The sequence below is a fragment of the Oenanthe melanoleuca genome, unplaced genomic scaffold (assembly GCF_029582105.1).
Source record: "Oenanthe melanoleuca isolate GR-GAL-2019-014 unplaced genomic scaffold, OMel1.0 S001, whole genome shotgun sequence".
Taxonomy (NCBI): Eukaryota; Metazoa; Chordata; class Aves; order Passeriformes; family Muscicapidae; genus Oenanthe; species Oenanthe melanoleuca.
This window is the reverse complement of record NW_026612650.1, coordinates 4450305-4473457: the sequence shown is the minus strand read 5'-3', so window position 1 is coordinate 4473457 and position 23153 is coordinate 4450305. Positions and strand designations below refer to the sequence as shown.

The 23153-nt window shown below is 46.0% G+C and overlaps 1 long non-coding RNA gene across 1 annotated transcript; it reads left to right on the top strand.

Annotated features, from left to right (window-relative positions):
• The first annotated feature begins 6333 nt into the window (after nt 1–6333).
• Nucleotides 6334–11540, top strand: LOC130266227 (uncharacterized). Its single transcript, XR_008842782.1, has 3 exons — nt 6334–6507; nt 10944–11009; nt 11460–11540. It is a non-coding gene; the product is annotated as an uncharacterized LOC130266227 (long non-coding RNA).
• The last annotated feature ends 11613 nt before the right edge of the window (nt 11541–23153 follow it).

Sequence of the window (23153 nt, the reverse complement as noted above, 5' to 3'; positions counted from 1 at the left end):
GGGATCCCTTTGGAACCATGGAGACCATTGTGACACTGTGGGGCATCATGGAACCAAAGGCACATGGAAAGGGTCTGGATGGTTTGGCCTCCTCTGGGACACGTGGTAGGTCTGGCTGGCGCTGGCATGTGGAGGGCTGACAACCATCACCCACTGGAGCACTGGGGCTCTGTGCTTTCCTTTCTATGGAAAGGAACCATCCCTTTTTCCTGCTGCCTAAGGCTGAAATTGCTATTCCCCAGAAAAAGTTCCATATATGCAAGGCTTCTCCCAGCCAGAAGCTGCAAGGACAGACAGCTCTGGCTGCCTTGGCCTTTTGCGGGCTGTCTCTTATCTATCACCAAACACTGGGACTCTGTGCTTTCCTTCAAGTGGAGAAGTCCCTTCTTACCTAAGTGTCAATGGCCAAAACTGGGATTCAACATCTAAAATTGCATCTATCCAAGGTTTGCACCAAGACAAAAGTATCCAAAACACACAGGTCTGGCTGTCCTGTCCTCTGGTGATTTTCTTAGATTATGAGAAGAATGTTTTAATTTGGAAAAATGTTTGAGAGGGTCCAGAAATCACCCAGAAATGGGGTTTGGAGGCTGCAAGAACATGACCACTGTATAAGGACAAAGAAGGTCTGTGCTCAGTGGAGTGGAGACTGAGGACAGCAGAGAAGAGGCCAAACTGGACATGGAGAGAAAGGAATTTCTCTCCCAGGGTAGGGCTGGGGTGCAGCACATCCTCCAGAAAGAGTCTGGAGCAGCCCAAGGCTTTGTGTGTCCAGGCAGAGGCAGGCAGGACGCAGAGCTGTCAGCAAAGGAAGGGCCAGCGAGGTGGGGCAGCCGGGGGATGACGACAGCCGCAGGGACAGAGGCGCAGGGCATGGACACCGTAGGACAGCCTGGGCTGCAGAGGGCACAGGGATGGGCAGCAGCTGAAAGGCCCTGCCAGAGCCAACTGCTGCAGCACTTGGGCCATGGCTGCTGGCCCTGGGCCTGAGGCCAGCAGGGGACAAGTGAGCCTTGCTGTGCTGGGGCCTCATTGCCTCCTTGTCCCTGCTCAGCAGCCTGGCAGGGGCCACCCCATGGTCCTGCCCTTGGCATTCCTGAAAAACATCCAGGTCTTCTCAGCATCAGAGACACCTTTCCCTTTTTTTTTTCCCACTTGTCATGAGTGCCTCCAGTGTTCTGCTCTTACTGGAACCTGGGGACACTTTTTGAGTCTTATCCCTCAGTGGGAGCCATTAAAACTTCAAGAAACTTTGGAGTTTGAATATAACTTTGTTTTCTTGAGATGTTTTCCGTCAGGTCCCTCTCAGGGACTGATGTTCAGGGACTCAGCACTGTTGGAAAATTGCAGTTCTATAGAGATGAGGCAACTGAGAGGCATTTAAAAGATTTTATTTCATTATCAATCTTGTTGAAGGGTGAAACATAAGAGATGTAAAACTCATTGTCATTCTATCAGAAGCAAACTTATTTTCTGGTTACAGTATCTTAAAAATTTTAACTTTTGCCCCACAATGGTGCTAATACTTGTAACATCAATCACCTATTATTTTACCCCACATTGTCTTGCCACAAGGCATCTTTCACAGTTCTGATTCTCCAGAATATCAGGTCTTTTTGCAAGGCCATGGTTTGAAACTTATTTCTAGTTCAATCTCCCTCTCAACAATGTCTTCTCTATTCCCTTCTTTCTAAGTCAGCACACGTTATCTCAGAGTTTGCATACACATGTACATGTGTACACATGTGTGAGCTTTCAGTCAGGCTTTGAGAATCCTCTACAATTCCATTTATCACAAATATCAATCACAGAATGCTGCAATCACCTCTTCTCTAAAGAGAAGAGTAGTAAAATACACCCTTTAAAATAGGAATGGATATTTCTAAGAGGCTCTTCAACATATTTCTCCATAACTGGAGTTGAAAATCTTCCAAATGAACTGCACTAGACCAGAAGGGAATCAAGGCAGGACCGTGGTTTGCTAGGAAACCTCTCAAGAATTCAGTCATAATCAAACTCCAAAGTTTCTAATGCCATTCATGGGTCCTACTGAGGGGACACGACTGAGAAAGTGTCCCCAGGATCCAGTTAGAGCAGGAAATTGGAGGCAGAGATGACAATGGTGTAGGAAATGGAGGCATGGAGAGCTCTCAGTGCCTTGTGCATACAGGCTCAGAGACAGAGATGGATCCAAAGCTTGACCTAAGACCTTGGAGAAAGCTTGGAGACTTAGAGCATTAAGAGTAAAATAGACATGAAACAAGAGTATAAGTTTGTATTTATGTAGAAATGTGTTTCAAGTAAACAGAAATATGTATTAGGAAAGCAAAGCAATATCTTAACTAAGATAGTGAAAGATTTAGATATTTAGCAATGAAACCTATTAAAAAGTTAGTTAGAAGCCTAAGATGTATCAATATGGGTTTGCGAAGTGTTATATGATTGTTTGTAAAATGACACATTGCAGCAAAGCCATGAGAAGCAAAGCAATTAATGAGAGGTGTAAAGAGACACTAGCGAAGTTCATAGAAGTGTTTGATTGGTTAGAAAACTAACATAAGGCATTGTAACCAAGAATGAGCTGGCTTCTGATATTATGGCATTGGATGTAACACCTTTAATGTCTCACCTTTCTATGAGACTGATACAGTAAAGCAATAAACCGTCATTTACAATTTCTCTCAATTGTCCTGTCTCTTGTAATATTAATCTCTCGATAGGGATTTTGTTGGGTTTACTCCATTGAATTCAATAGGCATGTAGGGACACCAAGTCTACTGCATTAAAGTCAGTGGGGATTTTGGGACATCACATTTACCCTATTGAAATCAATAAGGATTTAGGGTAAACAGGTCTACCAATAAAATCAAATGGGATTGTGCAGAAATTTGAGGCTAAAATGGGGAAATTTGGGGAAATTTGAGGGAAATGTTTGGCTGAATTCTGGTAATTTCCACTCTAGAACTGAGGTCCTGATGCTCTGGAAGTCTTGGTTGAATTCCTGGAAGCCAATCCCGAATCCCTGATCCCTCACCTGTGGTCCATGCTGGATCCGTGTCTCTAGGTAAGCCCAAATCTCTGTTTTCAGCCCAAAATCTTGGAGTTTCAAGCCCAAAAGTGGGATTTTTAGCACCAAAAATGTTGGGACATAGGATCTATCCATTGAATTCAAAGGTGATTGAGGGACACCAGTCTACTCTATTGAAGTCATTTGGAGTTTGAGGAACACTGGATTTACTCAATTGAAGTCAATGTGGATTTAGTGACACCAGGTCTACCCCTTAATAGCGGTTGTTCAGAAAGGGTTACTGGTTAAGCTGGGAGCACTGGGAGCTGCTAAGGGGAGACACTGAGGTTATGGGAGCACTGGGGTGTAAGTGTGACCACTGGGAAATAAATGGGAACACTGGGAAATAAATGGGGATAAACAGGACTCTGAGTCTGCCCCACTGAAGTCAATAAGAATTTGTACACAAGGGACACCCATTACAGGCAATGGGGATTTAGGGACATGGTTTATCCTGTCAAAGCAACAAGGATTTTGGGGACATCAGTTTGGGAGGGCTCCAGGGGTTTCAGGTGATCCACATGTTCAAGGGGTACCCAGGTTATCCAGGTGAGTTTTGGGGGTACCCAGGTGTTGTGCTGCTTGGTGGTTCTCCCCTGGCAACAACTTCACCGGCTTAGCTGGGTGATAGTGTGACTGTATTAATAGAAGGACAAGTGTGATGGTTTGCCAAGACATCCTTTAATCCATGTGAAGCAGTGTCCAAAAGTGATGTTATCCAAGGATAGGCAGGAACCAAAGACCAGGGTCAGGGGATCGGGTTCACAGTCCATAGGGAATAGCTGAGGGCAAAGGTCCAGTCCTGGAGTACTTGACCTTTTATGGCAAAAGCTCTCAGATCAACTGATAATTAGGGCTAGGAAGAGAATTTACTTTGGAATGTGCTAATTAACATCTTCACAGTGCCTGGTTTGCCAGGTTCTCAGGTTTATGTCTCTAATTTCAGTTGATCCAATTACCACAGTGGCCCATACAGATGGTCAGTAGTGAGTGGTCACTGTGAGTGATCATTTGGGGTGGTCAGTGGGTTTGGTCAGTTTGGGTAGTCAGTGGTTTGTGATCAGTTTGCATGGTCAGTGCAGTGTGGTCAATGGGGTGTGATCACTGATTGTGGGCAATGGGTGTGGGGAGTGGGGTGTGGTCAGTGGGTGTGCTCAGTGGGCTGCGGTTATTGGGGTAAGGTCAGCGGAGGGGGTTTGCGAGTGTGGTCAGCAAGTGTGGTCACTGGCTGTGGTCAGTGGGAGTGGTCAGTGAATATGGTCAGTTGGATGAGGGTTGTCTGTTGGGTGCTCAGGGGGTGTGGTGATTGGTGTGGTCAGTGGTGGTAGTCAGTGGGTGTGAGCAGTGCGTGTGGTGGGTGGATGTGGTCAGTTGAGTGGTCATTGGGGGTGGTCAGTGGGTTTGGTCAGTGGGTTTGGATAGTGAGGGGTGGTAACTTGATGCGGTCCTTTTTGACAGTAGGGGTGGTCAGTGGGTGTGGTTAGCGGGTATGGTCACTTGGGTGGTCATTTCCTTGTGGTGAGTGGGGTGACCATTGTGTGTGGTTATTAGGGTGGTCAGTAGGTGTGATCAGTGTTTGGGGCCAGTGGGCAGTGGTCCTTGCAGTCATCAGTGGAGTGTGGTTAGTGGGTGTAGTCAGTGGGCTGTGGCCAGCTGAGTTGTTAATTGGTGTGTTCAGTGGGATGTAGGCATTGGTGTTTGGGCTCTGGCTGTGGTCACTGAAGGAGAGGTAAGTTGGTGTGGTAAGTGGCATGTGGTCAGTTAGGTGGTCAGTGGATTGTGGTCAGTGGGTGTGGGCAGTGGAGATGGTCAGGGGGGTGTGGTGCGTGGGTGTGGACATTTGAGGTGGTCAGTAGGGTGTGGGAAATGGGATGTGGTCAGTGATGGTGTGGTCAGTGCTTGTGGTCACTGGGGTGGTGAGTGCAGGTGCTCAGTGGGGATGTGGTCAGTAGGGGTACAGTCAGTTGGGGGTCATTAGGGTGTGATCAGTGAGTGTGATCCGTGGGTGAGGTCAGTGGCTGTGGTCAGTGAATGTGGTCATTTCAGTAGTTGGGTGGGGATGGTCAGTTGGGTGTAGTCACTGGGGTGTGGTCACTGGTTGTGAGCAATGGGTGTGGACACTGGTGTGTGTTCAGCAGGGGTATGGTCAATTGGGTAGTCATTGGGTGTGGTCAGTGGGGTGTGGCATTGGTGTCTTGGCAATGGGTGTGTTAACTGGGTGTGGTCAGTGGGAGTCGTCAGTGGGGGTGGTCAGTGGGTGGTGAGTGACAAGGTGCTTGGCCAAGGCAAAAGGAGGCTCGCTGTGTGCCCTGCTCCCCTCTCCCTGAGCTCCTGAGAGCTCTGCAGCCCCTGCTGCCATCCCATCTGCCCAGGCCAGCACAACAGCCCCAGCCTTGGGGCCCTGCAGAGCTGCTCCTGCTCCAGGCCCAGGGCCCATCCCAGAGCTGGGGCAGCCACGAAGCTGTGCCCATTTCTGTTCATTCCTGCGCTGATGAGGATGAATCCTCTGACACTTGGAGGATGCTGATGAATTTTACTAATCAAGAGGCCATTATTTTCTCGAGTGTTCAGTTCAGGAATTCAATGACAAAGACTCCTAAATATTTGTTCAAAACACCAAAACAAGAGAAGGCCCTGGGAATAAATGAAGTTTTCAATTCTTCTCTGGTTAAGTAAACAAATTTCAGAAGTGCATTCAAAATGAATATTTTCTATCTAAAATAATGCTGAGAGAACAGTTTTGTCTTTTTTCCTGTTTCTACATTGATATCAGCCATGTCGAATTTATATTGACCCCCAGCAACTTTTAATGCAATCTGAAGAGATATGAAATTCAAGACACTTCATGGCTGACAATCAATTACACTTTGTCCCCACCCGTCCCCACCACTTCCCTCATCCAACCCCTGGGACTCCTATGGATCAGGAATGGTGTGGCCAGCAGGACCAGGGCATTTGATTCCTCCTCTGTGCTGGTTGAGCAGCACCTCAAGTGCTCTGTCTAGTTCTGGGCCCTCAATTTAGGAAGGACATGGAGGGGCTGGAGTGGGTCCAGAGAAGGCAACAAGGCTGTTGAGGAGTCTGGAACAGAAGTCTTGTGAGGAGTGGCTGAGAGAGCTGGGGATGTTTATCTTGGACAAGAGGAGGCTCAGGCAGACACGGTGGTGTGTCATGGTCCACACCACATGCGGAGTCCTGATAGGTTGTTTTAGGGATCTCAAAGCGCAAAAGACACAACAGGGGACAAAACCAGTTTACTTTTGCAAAAGATGCACTTTTATTTAGTGCCAACAGAATGCGATAGGGGGACAGAGAGAGAGAGACAGAGAGAGAGAAAAAGGGGGTTGGGATTATAGCTACCAAGATGGGCAGACGATCTTCGTGGAAGCAGCCGAGGTCCGTTGCCGTCCGGGGAGATCTCAGGGGTCTTCAGTTTGAAGGTATGTTTTATAGTCTTTTCCAAGGCATCGGGCGACTGGCCAAAAAGGGGGAAAGATTTATGGACTATTGTATGTGGAGATCGTTGCTCAAAGAAGCAGGTGGAAACAGGACGCTGTGCAAGTGGCCTGCGTAGGAGCAGTAGTGCATCATGGCAAGCTCCAGGCCCACAGCCTGCGTAGGAGCAGTGCATCATGGCAAGCTCCAGGCACACCATCAGTCCTTGTGATCAGTCCTGCAGCAAGTAGCCTGCGTAGGAGCAACACACCGTGACCAGTCCATTGTTCTCACACCTGAGGGAGCAGATCGCCCTTGGTTGGGATGGGCACCAACTGAGAACAGTCACTTGGCATTCTTCTCTTCCCTGGCCAGCGCCTTTAAACTGCAGTTCTTTAGGCCTCAGGCAAGGGTCGTTGGGCAGAACAAACGAGAGGCTCTTAGATGGACTCTTACACCACCCCGTGACCAACGAGCGTCGCTGAGGAACTCCAGCAGTGTGATGTTGTGACGATGTAGCATCTTCAGGACCTGTCATTGGTAGCATATCCCGGAAAACAGGGACAGAAAAAATCAGAGATAAGAGGGAAAGAGGTAAGGAAAAGGAAAGAAATAGACACAAAATTAATATAGCAAAATTATCACAAGAAATTGATTGAAAACAATTTTTTCATAACAATTTTGAAAAACAATTTTTCAAACAAATCAGAATCATGACAAATTGAAAAACAATTTTTCAAACAAATTACGATCATATTAGTTGAAAACTTTCAAACAATCAAAATTAATTAATAAAATATCTTTCAAACAATTATTAAAGCAAATCAATCAATAAAATAACTTCCAAATAATATTAAAGCAAATCAATATTGATTATAATATGTTTCTAAACATAATTAAAACTAATAATAATAATAATACCAATCATAAGAAGCAACAAACAATTTTAATTAATCTGCTATTACAGGCTTAACTTTTACTGCTCGCTTAGTTTGTCTGGTGTCAATAACTTTCGGGGTATCTTTAGCAGATGGAGTAATGATCAGATTATGTGCTTCCATTGTTGATGCTAATTGTGTCAACCGTTTTACTATTCTCCAATTCAGGATGTATAGAATGGCTGACAAAACAAAACCGATCAAAACCAAAATTAAAAGCACAACAATGGGGTGACACACTTTGTTTAGGATGCTGGTAGCAGTAGGTGACCACCCAAAAAGAGTATCCCACCACCTGGGTTCAGCATCCCTTGTTACCCTTTCTAAAACCCGATGTATCTCTCTCACATCATGATGAACAGTCACCAGGGTCTTCTGTCCATTTTTCTTGATCTTTTCTAAGATTTCAATTAAGTCCTGGTGAAGCAACAATTGTTTAATCAAAGTAATGTTCATTCCAATGGGAGCAGGTGCTAATTGGTGAATTAGTGTAAAATTGGATTGCAAAAGGTGATAAGACATAACTGGGACAGTATAGGAAAAGTCACAGCCCATAATTGTGGTAAAATTACGAACACAAAGATTTGAATGATTCTTTACATTCACTGCTACATTTTCTACAAACACTAAGTTACAAGCAGTTCTTACACACACACATCCATTACCTATGTACACCAGCACTGTTGCAGGAGTCTCATCAAGATGTATTTCAAAATGACAGATATTTTGCTCTGTTTCTAAACAGATGTCTTGGGCCACAATGGCATTGCTTTCACAAATGAAACCCTGTTGCTCCCGAACAACACAAGATTCCAAATTAACAGTTTGCCATTTCTCACCAATTTGACGGGCCCATTCTCTATGCTCAAAAGGATAGAGAATAGCTCCATCATGATTCAATCCTAATGCAATGATGGGGTATATCAAATGCACTGAAGCGTTACGTATTGTCAGCACAAAGGCTGTGGCTGTATTTGTACTGGGGTTGTAGGTAAAATTTACCAAATTCCATCAGGACTGAAACTTCCTTTCAAAATCATTAGCATTGTCCCAAATTATTGTCCGGATTTCAGTGGGGAAAATACCTTCTTCTCCTTCCCTTATAATTGAGGCAACAACTGTTTGCATCCAAAGCTGCGCCTGGACACAGCTGAGGGCTAGGGAGATGTTGTTTTGAGCAGCACCAAGAGTGTCAATTATCAATTTGTGATCATTCACATTTGCCTTTTCCCAATCTGGTAAAATATTTGATAACAACCACTGTTGCGTCCCCAGGGCTGTCAAAGAGGACTGCAGAGGTTGTTTCAGTTTGGTCAGGTCTCTGGTGGTGGCAACCAATTTGTTCATTAATACCTCTGAATCAATGCTACTTAGAATTCCCAATCCTGCTCCCACAACACCGGTTATGTCTCTTGCCATGCGTTTTTTGAAAGGAGTCTGTTTCCACAGCCAGGTGGTCCAACCCTGAAACGAAGTTTGTAAAAATGGTGAACATTTTGGCTGAATTTCTGAAACATTGTTCTGCATCAATAATTTAACTTGTTTAAGGGACCATGCCGGATTAAACAATATTTGTTGACCAGTTTTTTTAATTATGTAAGGCCCAATTTCAAAAATATTTGGCTTCAGCACAACCGGTGGTTGGGTAATGGGTGTTGTAGGTATTACAACATTAATATCTAATTCTCCCCAGTATTTAGTATTGTTTTCACCACATATCACCTTGTGAGAGAATTGCACATCAGTTAGGTTCAACCAACAATTTTGATTTTGAGTCTCACAGTGTAAAACACGGCCATGAGGTCCTATACCAGAGCTGTGTATGGGTTCAACAAGAGATCCAACAATTAACTCACATCGGATGGCAATATCAGAACCTTGTATTAGTGTAAATGGAGGAAAAACTTTATTTTTGCTATCCAGCACTAGGGGAAACTGCATATCAGGGTGTATGATTACTGCAGTTAACACAGGTTTTGCTACAGCATTTATTTTGAACTTGTAAGTCAAACCTTGTAAGCCTGACGGATCTGTAGGGTCATTTTGCCAATTACATGTCACATAGGTTGGTTTGATTAAGGTAAAATTGTACCAGCAGTCGGTAGGTTCATGCTTACAAAGTTTAGTGATTTCGACATTGTTGGTGCTGGGGTCTAGGGTGTAATTACCAACATTATCCTGCCGACAGCACAACAAAAAAGGGGTGTGCTGTTTGCATCCCCACCCTGTAGTGGGGCAAAGAGACTTTGTAATGTTGGGGTGCAAACTACTTGTTATGTTTGGTTCCAAAAGGTTTCCAGTAACTGCAATGGATGTGGCTTTCTCATGGGAAGCTCCTTCTACCTTTCTGCATCCTACCTCAATTTTTTCACCAATTGTCCCAGTTAACATCTGGACCCAGTCCTTTCGGTCCCAGTCTCACTCATTTTGATGGTATACCTCTGAGTTATGCAACACTACGGTCGCTAGGTTTGGGCGACGACCTCCAGGGTAGGATCCTTGAGCACTGGTGTACCTGATGGTAGCTTGGGTCCATGGCCATTCAGCTGGGCTTTGGCCATGCAGGTATGGTAGGATGTAGAGGAGTATTATTAATGTTAACATTGTTATCTGGCTTTCATGTCATTTGAAGTGTCCCTCGGAGATCACCTGCAATTATAAACACAGTAAAAACTGCCATCTAGTGGCAGGGTGTTAAAATGATGGAATAATCCAATGGGTATTTATCCGATATTGTTTTCCCACAGCATCAGATGCTACCCATGCAAATTTATTCAAAGGAGTTTTCAGCACAAGTGGTACCTCTCCTATCATAGGGAGGTCTACTAAGACAGGTTGTCCAGGATAATGAGCTATATTCTTAGGATTATCAGGTCCTTTTAATGAAGGAGTTGTGGTTGGGGCTTTGGGGCAAAAAGCATTGATTTTCGGACACCCATTCACCCCCCATCTTTCATTTACACCTTGAACGGCTTTAGGCAACCGTCCATCCCAGTTTCCTTCCTGTGGTTTTAGAAGCCGTTTCAGGAGACCATTGGTCCTTTATACGATTCCATTGGCTTGTGGGTAGTAAGGGGTGTGGAAAACCCATTTTATTCCTTCACTTTGTGCCCAGTCTTGCACTACTTTAGCAGTAAAGTGGGACCCATTATCAGATTGAATTTCTTGTGGTTTTGGGAAGGTCCCAAACCATATCTGCAATGCTTTAACACAAAATGTTTTCCTCCTGATCTCTTAAAGGGACCAATATAATCTATCTGCCATGCATCCCATAAGCCTTTTCCTCCTCTCAAGTGTAAAGGGTCATCCTCTAAAGGGTGTCTCTCCAGCCGCTTGCGACACTGCTCACAGGCTGATACACAAGTTTTGCACATTTCTCTGGTAACAGGCCAACCTCGAGCATGAGCTTCTTTATACAAATCTTTTGCACCTGTGTGTTGTCTTTTTATATGTAACCACTCCAGCAACCGTTCCCAATCTTCAGTAATTTCTTCCTTTTTCAGGGGGCTCAATCTTGCTAATTCATCAGCTCTGTTATTCCATTCTCCTGCTGGATTCCCATCTGTCTGGTGAGAGGCTACTCACCCCTGACTTGCAATTTGTAAAATGTCTTGCCATTTTTCTTTTTGCCACACTGGAATCCTATTAACTTCCCATTCATTCTGTTGCCAAAAGGTCAACCACTCTGTACATCCTTTAAAAACAGTATATGAATCAGTGTAAATACAAACAAGGGAAGTATTTTGTTTTTCCTTTTGGAAAACACTCCAAACAGCTATAAGCTCTCCAATTTGGGCACTGCCTTCCCCTTCTGTAATGATCTGCTCACCAGAGGAAGTGTGTAAGGCTACAGCTTTATATTTCCACACCTTTCCTTCTCTTTTGGCTGAAGCATCAGTAAACCAAGCATTCGCTGTCTGCTCAGGGGAGAAGGGAGGGGCTACCTTGATTACTGAAGCTGGTTTTTCTTGGCTGCTATTCCAAGTTCTCTGTTTCTTGTATTGACAAATTTTTTACAGCACCTTCAGTGATTGAGAAAATGTGACAGTAGTGTTCTATTTGAGCATACCATTTTCTCACAGAGGCCCGCTGAGCAACCCCTTCTGGAGGCGGGGTCTCAGAGGTAACTGTTTTTATTACTTTAAAAGGACCTCTCAATACAATTGGCTGTTGTCTTGTGATTTTTTCTACTTCTATAAGAGCCAGGCTAACAACAAATAATCCTTTCTCCCAGATTGTGTATCTTTTTTCAGCATCTTTAAAGATACGGGAGTAAAAGCTAACAGGTCTTGTTGGGCCTTCAGGCCCTCTCTGCCGTATGTGTACAGACAACCCTGAAGAAGCGAAACCCCATTCTACCTGGAAAGGATCTGTTGGGTGAATAGGGCCTAGAGCCTGATGGGCTGTTGCTTCAAAAATCAATAATTGTAATGCCTCCTCCTGGGCTGGGCTCCAGTCCCATTTCACCCCCTTTCTTAACAGGTTATAAAGAGGCCTAGCAATAATTGAAAAGTCTGGAATGTGTTTTCTCCAAAATACTAATAATCCTAAAGCTTGTTGGAGTTCCTTTTTGGATTCAGGCATTTTAATCTGATCTAAGGAGGTTAAAGTGTCAGGGGGAATACATGTCATTCCACCCTTCCAGAAAATCCCCAAAAATTTGACTTCCTGTGAGGGTTTCTGTATTTTCTCTAAAGGAATCTGCAAACCAAGGCTTTCTAGGTGGGAAATTATTTTCTGTTGCACATCCCCTACTTCTTCTTTTCCTTCTCCTCCTATCTATGTATTGATATACAGCTACAGTGTCAGGTTTGGGTATGGTTTCTAGCTCTTGGGCTAAGGCATGGTGGGCTAAGGTGGGAGAGTGTCGGTACCCTTGAGGTAACCTAGTAAATGTGTATTGTTGTCCTTCCCATGTGAAAGCAAAGCGATCCCTGTTTTCTGGCTGTATAGGTATCATAAAAAACATATCTTTTACATCAATCACAGCCATAAAGGTATGAGCCTTTTCTTGAATTGATATTATTAATTCAGCTAAGTTTGGAACTGCTGCTGTGAGGGGATCTGTGTTAGAATTCAGGCGGCGATAATCAATTGTCAGTCTCCACTTTCCATTAGGTTTTTTCACTGGCCAAATTGGAGAATTAAAAGGACTGTGAGTATTGATAATTACTCCTTGATCTTTCAATTCTTGAATCACTGGCTTAATGCCTTCCTTAGCACCAGAGGGCAAAGGGTATTGTTTTACAGAAGTGATTTTACTGAATGGTAGGGAAGGTGCGGTTTGGAGCAGTCTGATGTTAAGGCGAGGAGCTCCAAAGGACCACAAAAAACCGTCTGGGTCTTCCCACTGTTTTCCTGCGAGTACATCCAGTCCTAGCAAACTGTCTGGGATATCTCCAATAACCATTTGAACAACTACTGGGCTGTGATCCCCAGGCAATGTGAGTTTTACCAAAGTAATGCTCATAGGTTCTGCAGTTCCTAGAGCATTTATGACACAGCATCGTCTTTTGCTAGGGACCACCCCACACTTTTGAGCATCTTTCCTAAATTCTGGAGGCTCAGAACAGAATGAGGACTCAAGGTCAAGCCTCAGCCATGCTGAACACAGTGGAAGAATCACTGCCCTGCTCCTGCTGGCCACACCATTCCTGATCCAGGCCAGGTGCCATTGGCCTTCTTGGCCACCTGGGCACACTGCTGGCTCATGTCCAGCCTCCTGTCCATCAGTGTCCCCAGGTCCCTTTCTGCCTGGCCACTCTCCAGCCACTCTGTCCGCAGCCTGGAGCACTGCAAGGGTTGTTGTGGCCAAAGTTCGTGACCTGGCACTTGGTCTTGTTAAACTTCACCTTGTTGGATTTGGGCCCTGGATCCAGCCTGTCGAGGTCCCTCCAGCTGATCCGCACTCACACCCAGCTTTGTGTCATCACAGTCTAATATGGCCCTGGAGTGTCATAATGGTCTCCATGATTCCATGAGGCCTCACAAATCCATGAGGTGTCACAATGTCCCTCTGGTTCCATGGGACCCCGTGGTGTCACAAAGTCCCTTGTATCCTTGGGCCCTGCAGTACCACACTTCATCCCTGGTTCCATGAGGTTTCACAGTGCAGCAATGCTCTCCTTGGTTCCACAGTGTCACAATGGCCTCTTGGACCCAAGGGCCACCACGGTTTCAAACATATTTCCTTCATTCCAGGAGTCCCTGAGGAGCAGCACTGGCCCCTTGGTTTCATTTTCCCTGCAGTGTCACAATGGCCCCATCATCACACAAGGTCCTGCTCTGTCACAGTGCTCTGCATGGTCCCACAAGGCCCTGCAGTGTCACTGTGGCCTCTTGGCTCCATGAGGGCTCCGAGTGCCACCATGAATTCCTTGGTGCTGCAGTGTCAAAATGGAGCCCTGGTTACACAAGATCCTGCAGTGTCACAAGGGACCCTTGGCTCCATGGGGCACCACAGTGTCACAATTGTTCCCTTAGTTCCAAGAGTCCTTGCAGTGGAACACTGGCCCCTTGATTCCATTGGCCCCAGGCTCTCACAAGGCTCTCCTTGGTTCCGCAGTGTCACTCTGGTCCTCTCAGTTCCACAAGGCCCTGCAGTGTCACAGTGGCCTCTGTGGTTCCACGAGTACCCAGACTGTCACCATGGACTCCTTGCTTCCATGTAGCCCCACACTGTCACAGTGGCCCCTTGGCTCTGTGGTGCAATGTCGTACACAGTGTCACCATGGTCCTCTCAGTTCCACAAGGCCCTGCAGTGTCATAATGGCCCCTTGCTTCCCCAGGGCCCTGCAGTGTCACAATCATCACAGAATCACCCAGGCTGGAAAAGACCTTTAAGAGCATCAATTGCAACCTTTTCACCCAACACCACCTTATCACCCAAACCATGGCATGAAACACTTCCAAGGACGGTGGCTCACCTACATCTCCTGGGTACCCTATGCCAACGCCCAATCACCCTTTTTTGAAGAATATTTCCTAATGTCCATCCTAAACCTCCCATTCTAGCTTAGTGCTGGGTCCTCTTGTCCTGTCACTGTTCCCTGGCTGCACCCTCCTGTCAGGGATTTGTAGATAGTGATGAGATCTCCCCTGAGCTTCCTCTTCTCCAGGATAAACATCCCCAGCTCCCTCAGCCACTCCTCACAGCACTTGTGTTCCAGACCCCTCACCAGCCTTGTTGCCTTCTCTGGACACGCTCCAGTTCCTCCATGTCCTTCCTAAATTAGGGGCCCAGAACTGGGCACAACACTCGAAGTGCGGCCTCACCAGTGCTGAGCACAGGGGAAGAATCACTGTCCTGGTCCTGCTGGCCATACCATTCCTGATCCATAGGAGTCCCAGGGCTTGGATGAGGGAAATAGTGGGAACGGGATGGGGTCAAAGTGTTATTGATTCCCAGCTGTGAAGGGTCTTGATTTTCATATCCATTCAGATTGCATTAGAAACTGCTGGGGGTCAATATTATTTGCTTATATCTTTCTATAAACGGGAAAAGACGACAATAAAAATGTTCTCTCTGCATTGTTTCCAATAAAGTATATTCACTTGGAATACACTTCTGAAATCTATCTTATTAACCACAGAAGAATTGCAAACTTAAATTATTCCCAGAGGTGTTTCTTGTTGGGGTGTTTTGAAGAAATGTTTATGAGTCTTTGCCACTGAATTCTTTTACTGAAGAGCTCAAGAAAGAAGAGGCCTCTGGAACAGTAAAATTCATCAGCAATCTCCAAGTTCCTGAGGATCCATCCTCATCAGAGCAGGGATGAACAGAAATGGGCACAGCTTTGTGGCTGCCCCAGCTCTGGGATGGGCCCTGGGCCTGGAGCAGGAGCAGCTTTGCAGGGCCCCAAGGCCGGGGCTGTTGTGCAGCAGGGGCTGCAGAGCTCTCAGGAGCACAGGGAGAGGGGAGCAGGGCACACAGGGAGCCTCCTTTTGCCTCGGCCAAGCACCTTCCCAATGACCACCCCAAATGGCCACACTCACTGACCACCCCCACTTACCAGAACCACTGACCAGACCACTGACCATACCCAATGAACACACCTATTGCCAAGACACCAATGCCTGTACCCCAATTGACCACACCCCACTGGATTTTACCACTGACCACACCGTATGAGCACTTTGCACTACTCACATCCACTGACCACACCCACTGACCACACCCACCAGACCTGCTGACTGCACCCACTGACCACACCCCAATGACCCCCAAACTGACTGTATACCCACTGACCACTCCCAATGACTGCACCCATTGACCACGCCCTATTGACCATCTCAGTGATCACACCCATCGTCCACACATGCTGCCCACACCCACTGACCAAACCCCTGACCACCCAAGAGACCACCCCCACCTGACTACCCAACTGACCACAGCCACTGACCACACACAGTGACCATAACCTGACTGACCACACGCCACTGACAACACTCCCTGAACCCCAAAAAATTACCACCCCGTCCCTGACCACAGCCACTGACCACATCCACTCACACCCCAATGACCACACCCACTAACTGCACCCATTGACCACACCGACTGACCAAACACCACTGACCACCCCCAGTACCCGCACCAACTGGCCATTCCCCCTCTGACCACAGCCACTGACCACCAACACCGACCAGCCACACTGACCACACCCACTCAGCACAGGTAGTGACCACATCCACTGACCACACCCACTGACTGCACCCACTGACCACAACCAGTGACCACACCCCACTGACCACACCCACTGTGAAGACACAAATGCCCACACTCCATTCACATCAACCTCTGACCACCCAACTGACCACCCCTTACTTACCACCCCTATGTACCACACCCCACTGTCCACACCCACTAAGAGATACCAATGCCCACAGCCCTCTGAAGACAACTGACCACCCCACCACTGACCACAACCACTGACCACAAACCACTGACCATCCAAACTGACCAAACCCACAGACTACCCCTAATGACCACACCCACTGACCACACCTATTACCTTAATTGGAGTTGTGGTTGGAGACGGAGATGACACAGTGATCCATATAACAAAAGCTTTCTGTATTGTTCGGGACCCATCTTAAATGGAGGCTTTGAATGTCCTGGATATACACATGTGATTGTTTGGGGTCTTAACACACCCATTTCCCTGGCCAATGATGCATCTGCACTTGGCGTTCAATGAATTGGCTGCGATCCTTTGTATGTGCTCAAATCCATCCAATCATCGCTCAGCCAGGGACAAGGTTACTTCTAGGCTGGTGTGATGGTTTGTAAAGATTCCCTAAAATTTTTCTATGCCAGGACCTGGGCAGCGCTTTTGGATCGGACAAGGCCCAATCGGTGTCTGATTTTTAATACTGACACATTGGTACACCAATGAGAAAGTTTATTCGTCTTTGTGAAACACATATGTAAAGATGAAAAACCCCAGGAAAGTTCTCTTTCTGTTCCAGCCTCAGTACAGGTAACACTGACCTGGGCCCCTCCGTGCAGCCCGCAGGCCTGGCCGGGCCCAGGTCACGGCCGGGCTCTGACTTTGGCCCCCGTTTTTGGCTGGGGTCCTCATAGAAATGGGGAGGGGAGGCCCGCATGGCTGCTAAGATCTTAGATTTCCCAGCCTGGCACAGCCAGGGAGCCTGTGGCTCAGCAGCTCAGCAGAACATGGAGCTGACATTCAAACCCTGCCCTGCCGCCGGTCCGTGGGGCCTCCACCCTCGGGAGAGCGGCTCCGGGTGGCCGGGCCATCCTGGGCAGCGCGGCCTGGGGCAGAGACAGCCGGGCCCGCTCCGGCAAGGGGCCACCCTTTGCCTGCTGGGCAGGGGGAGGGAAACCCATCAGCCCGCGGCTGGAATTGAATGTAGAAACTCCCAGAAAACAACCATGGAGCCAGAACAACCACCACTGTTTTTTTGGCTGGGCCCTTACGATCCTGGCCCAGCCTCAGCGTGGTCTGAAATTCTCCACCAAAACTGCTCCAGCTGCTGCCCAGGCAAGGTAGTAACTCTTTCATTGTTCAGAATGAGACTTGTAGACACTTTGTTCTCTCTCCTGAGTGAAACAAAAGGACCAAAATGAAGATTTGCACACAAACAACATAAAAACACTGAGGTCAGATAAAGGCAAGAGTCAGGTCCCAGATGAGGGAAGGAAGAGAGTCATGGACTGAAATTTCTACTTTTTAAGCTATGAAGAAGAGACTCTGGTTTCCCTGTAACACATAAAATATTACAGAGTAAATATAACTGTTCTAACTGTAAATATGAACAAAGACATTAGTGTTAGATTAAGTAGATGTTGAAATAGCTGTGATCCCTTAAGTTTGAATATTAAGAAGATGAAGACTCGTGCTGCTCCCCTAGGAAGAAGAAAAAGAAGAAAAACCTCTGTTTTTTCAAAAATAAAGCAAGCTTTTGTTTAAACTGTTATAATCCCTAAAGTGTGCCCCATAGTTGATAGGTCCTCAATAATAGTTCTAGAAAAACTGTAAGTTAAAGAAAGGATTTTTACATAGTGATCAAAATTCCATTATCCCAGATGCCTAATCACTGGAACATCAAGGCCACGAGAAAACAGTTTCTTGTGGAGAAATCTCCGTAGACTGAAGAGGGAAGTCTCCTCTCCCAATGAATTGGTAAAAGACTATTTTAGAGATGGTAAATTGACTTAGTAGTTTTCTAAATGCTTTCAGTGTGAAAGAAAGGAACTGTGGAGAAAGAGTAGTCTAAACTTTCATTCTGAGGTTTTTTCTTTTCCTTTTCTTCTAATTTCCAGTAATAAAATTTCTCTTTGTACTATTTAAAGTTCAGCTTGTTTTGTCTTCCTCCTAATCCTATCTCACAACAAGAAAATTTCAAATTGGCGGACCAAAACCACTACACCCTGGACGACCAAACCTGTTTGGGATCATGGTCTAAAATTGAAATTCACTCATAAACCAGTGTCTTTTTCATTGATAATACTGTCATTACCTTTGATGTTATCATCCATGTAACACTAATAGGAACCACAGGTAATTATACAGGACTGATGGGTTGCTGGCTTTGCAGAGAGGTGCAACAATAGAACCTTCCCTTAATAGGGAACCATCAAGCAATTGGTCAGATTGGAACCTGTATAGCTCACACAACACTAGTGCTCAATGCAGACAGGCAGGATCTTTCTTTGGGAAAGCCCCTTTTCCAATTACCACCTATCAGTGAGTCAGTCACACACATAGGACTGAACAACTCTGGAGCAAATCTTGGCCACTTTTCCAGTAACACAGCTGGGTGGGTCAAAATGTCACTCAGCCAATGTGGGAAAACTGTCTTTTTGACAGACATAGCAGAAACGAGTCCGTGAGAATTAACACCAGCTGCCACCTTCCAGATGCATCTTGGTGGCTTTGTGGGAATGGAATAGCATTAAACAATTACCAGGTAACTGCACTGGCCAATGTACCAAGAGATACCTTCTCCCTCAGTTACAGGTTACAAACCAAACTAATGAAATGACAGGTAATAATCAAGGACTATGGAAGAACAGACTCAATAAGACAACACCCAACAACCCACCGGTGTGACACAGCACCACGTTTCACAGTTTCCTTAGGGCATTGCCTCCAGATTTAGTAATTGCACAACTGCAAAAGGCCATTTCATGCATCTCAGCCAAAATAGAACTGACTGCTAATTCAACAGTAAATGCCTGAAGAAGACTACAAATTGAAATAAACTCACTGAAAGAAGTAGTCTTTCAAAACCGCATGGTGTTAGATAAGGTAACAGCCAAATGGGAGGAGTTTGTATTCTAATTAATACCAATTCTCGCAGTTCTATAGATCAGTCACGGCAAGTAGCAGAGGATATCCACACCATTTGGCAACATGCAAAAGTAGTCCCTGAAGTGACCAAAGACATTACATCTTGGACTAAGCATTTGTGGGAAACTCGGCTATTGGCTATTTTGGCTCTTTGACCTGAACTGGCTAACACAACTTTTTGTAGGAATTTTAGGAACTGGAATACCAATCCTAGGAACCTCCATGAAGAGCCAGTGTATTGTATGGTATTGTAGACAAACTACCACCACGTATCAAAAATGGGAGCAAAATAAAATGAGATACAGGATTGAGACAGGTAAGTATTTTGAGACCACAACAAGGCTATAGTTGCAAAAGAAATTGCAAAGGATATAAGAAAGGGCTGGCTTGATGCCTGGGCAATGAGATAATTGAGCTACACAAAACGCTGTAGCAGTGCAGGAAGAAGTTATGTGGTAACAGGGTATGTGAATGATGCACTTTTTAAAAATCAGCAAATTTAGCAGAACAAGCTATCTGCAAAAGCTAACCACTGGCTATTTGAGCAGACAATACTACAGAGCATGCCCAGGAAACAGGGGTGGAAAGTTCAGCCCTAGGAAGACTCATGAGCCTTCATCCAAAACAACCAGCAGGAGGCTGATGACCATCTCCTGCAGAAACCACACATGTTCTACAAGGGCTCACATAATCATGTCATTACAAAATATATTGCAATATGAAGGTTAGGAAAGAATAATGTGTGCATTAAGTAAAAAACGCATACAAGCCTGTACTGTGCAAGGAATAGACAGGTGGGTTTGTGGTGGAGCAGTGCCCCTCACTCCAGCCTAAAATAAAAAAATACCTGTCCCATAGGCCTTATACTATGGAGCACTGATTGCTTGCCTATTTTTCAGGCATCAGAATGCAGTGGATTTCAGCATCATCTTGCCCAGGAAAGGCTTTGGTCCAAGCCTACATCCCTATTTAAGATTGTACAGGAACACTGAGGACTTCTTCCCACTCTTCCTTGAACTGTGCAGCAGTGCAGAAGTTCAGCTATTACAGCCCTGCATGGGAGAGACTTTAATTCATCTAGGAAGTGTTTCCAAAAGCCTTGTGTGCAATCCTTGCTTGGTTTCCTGGGAATGTTGCAATTCATTTGGCTTTTCCTGCATATGTTTGCTGATGTTTGCATTTGGAAATAGACAAGAGATTGTTTGAAGCTTTATATATTGCTGTGGTTGAACTCCCCTGTTTGTGGCTTTCCACTGCCATGCTCAGCAAGAACCCCATTGTGTTTGGACATGAGCTACCACTGCCAGACATGCAGCAACTGGAGCATTGAACAGAGATTGGGCTAATGCTTTTATTGGAACACAAGGAAACATGACAGTGTTTGGGAATTGTGGGTACAGAAAGCTCTCATGGCCTTGTGCATACAAGCTCAGTGATAGAGATGGATACAAGGTTTGACCTAAGGTCTTGGAGAGAGCTTGGAGAATTAGGACAGTGAAAATAAAGCAGACATAAAACAAAAATATGAGTTCATATTTTAGGCAGAAATATGATTTAAGCAAATGGATATATGCATTATGTAAGCAAAGCAATATGTCAAGTAAGAGAGTAAAAGATTTTAAAGTTTAGGAATAAAACCTGTTATAAAGTTAGTTAGAAGTTTAAGATGCATCAGTGTAGATTTGTGAAGTGTTATATAATTGGCTATAAATGACACAGTGCGGCAAAGCCACAAAAAGTAAAACAATTTTTAAGTAGTATAAAAAGGATGCTACCAAGTTTTGTAAAAGTATGTGATTGGGTAAAAACCTAACATAAGGCATTGTAACAAGGAATTAGATGGCTTCTGATATTATGGCATTAAATGTAACACCTGTAATGTCTCACCCATCTGTGAGACTGATGCCATGAGGCAATAACTCATCTTTAAAATGTATCTCAGTTGCCTTGTCTCATGTAATTTTGATCTCTTGATAGCAGTGCGTCTGTACAATCTTATTGTCCCATGAAACTTGGCGGCTGATGGGGTTCTGGCACTACTGCCAATCCCTTCCATGAGCAAAATAATTTCAGGAGCTTCTGCCTCCTGACAGAAACCAAGAGTTGCCAGCACTTGCTGCAGATTCTCCTGCCAGCAGCCCCTGTAGGAAGGAGCACAGCCCCCAGTGCACATGGGCTTTGGCTCCCTCTGGCACAGAAGCCCCTGGGGCACAGGTCTGTGGGCCAGGAGCTGGGCACCAGCGCTGCTGGGGCTGAGATGTGGCCGTTCTGCTTGGGCTGGGACTCTGCTACACCTGCTGATTTCAGTGCTCGCTAGGCCCCAGGGGTCAGAGAAGCATTAGTGCCCTGGTCCACATGTTCCTGGTCTGTGTCACAGCCATGGGTTTAGGATGGCCACCAGCCAGGATTTGTCCCAAGCAGGCTGAGCCAGCTTCTGTGCAAGGCCCGGCGTCCTTACCGCTGTGGTTGTGTCAGCAGCCCTGGGGGCTCCTTCTGCTGCCCTGAGCCTGCAGAGCAGGCCAGCGTTTGCTGATGGTTTGAGATATTCTACAGATCGTGTCGGGCTGTCTGAGTGTTGGTGGTTGAGTGTTTTTCTGTTACTGTGTCAATTTAAAGAGTTTTTCCCATTATCGTGCCAATGGAGCTGGCTGGGTTACACACAGGACCTTTGACAACTCTACACAAAGGGGTAGGTGGGAGCTGAGCTTCAGGAGGGGCTCTTATGCTTCCAGAGGGGACTCGTGTTTCTGGCGAGCTAGGAGGAGGATGCCCCGTCTGCAGCCACGCTGCCGAACGCAGGAGAGCCAGACCCTCTGCGATCACCTGCCCTGCATCTGCCCCACTACAGCCTCCTGCCTCAGTGGACACAGCTGACCACCAGAACCCAAACGGTGAGCGAGGAGCTGCCCTCTCCAGCCCCTTCCCACCCGAGACCAGTGTGGCCGCTACCACTCCCTCCCGCCTCTGCTCCCGCCCACTTTCTCTAGGGCAGAGATAGAGTGTGCCTGCAGCTAAAGAAAGGACTGGAACCGAGTTATCTGTTCTGTTTTGTTGGTAATTTTAACAACTGCTGTTGTTTCTGCTGGTACAGTTAGATATATTAGTAAAAGAGCTGTTATTCCTACTCCCTTATCTCTGCCTCAGAGTCCTTGATTCAAACAATTATAACACTTGGGGGGAGTGGAATTAAAGTCTCTGTTTCAAAGGAAAACTTCTGCCTTATCGGCAGACAGCTGTCCTTCAAATCAGGACAGATTTTGGCGCCCAATGTGGGACAGAGGGCACTGAGTGGAGAGTTAAGACAGGAGTAACAGCTCTCTTAAGTGGCAACATGTTGTCCGGTTTAATCTGGTTTGGGCTCCAAGTGGTCACAGATACCTCTCTCTCATTGGCAAGCCCTTATTTGAATAAGGCCCCCCTCACCAAAGTTACTGTAGCTATTATCCGATTAGTTTGGTGGATTGATTATGTCAGGAATTCATGATTTTTTAGTTTTTTCTGGAAAGTGGCCACATAGATTCAGAGCTATCGTACTCTAACTGCATGTTTCTGGGGTTATTTCAATAATGGTACTTATTGTGAGGTAATGAACGCAAGGGAAATTTTCTCCCAACCCATCACCCAGTTATTTGAATCTACCCCACCAGTTTTCAAGGATTTCAGATCTGCTTTAATTGCTAGTGTTATTATACAGTGGCTGGCATTGCTGATAGGCCTACTCAGCATTCAGAAACAAGGGAATATTGGCTTGGATAACAACTCTGATACCTGCCCCAGGGACTAGGGATGCTGCCCCAGAGCCTGCCCCTGCCCAAGGGACTAGGGATGTTGCCCCAGATGCTGCCCCTGCCCCAGGGACTGGGGATGCTGTCCCAGAGCCTGCCCCAGGGACTAGGG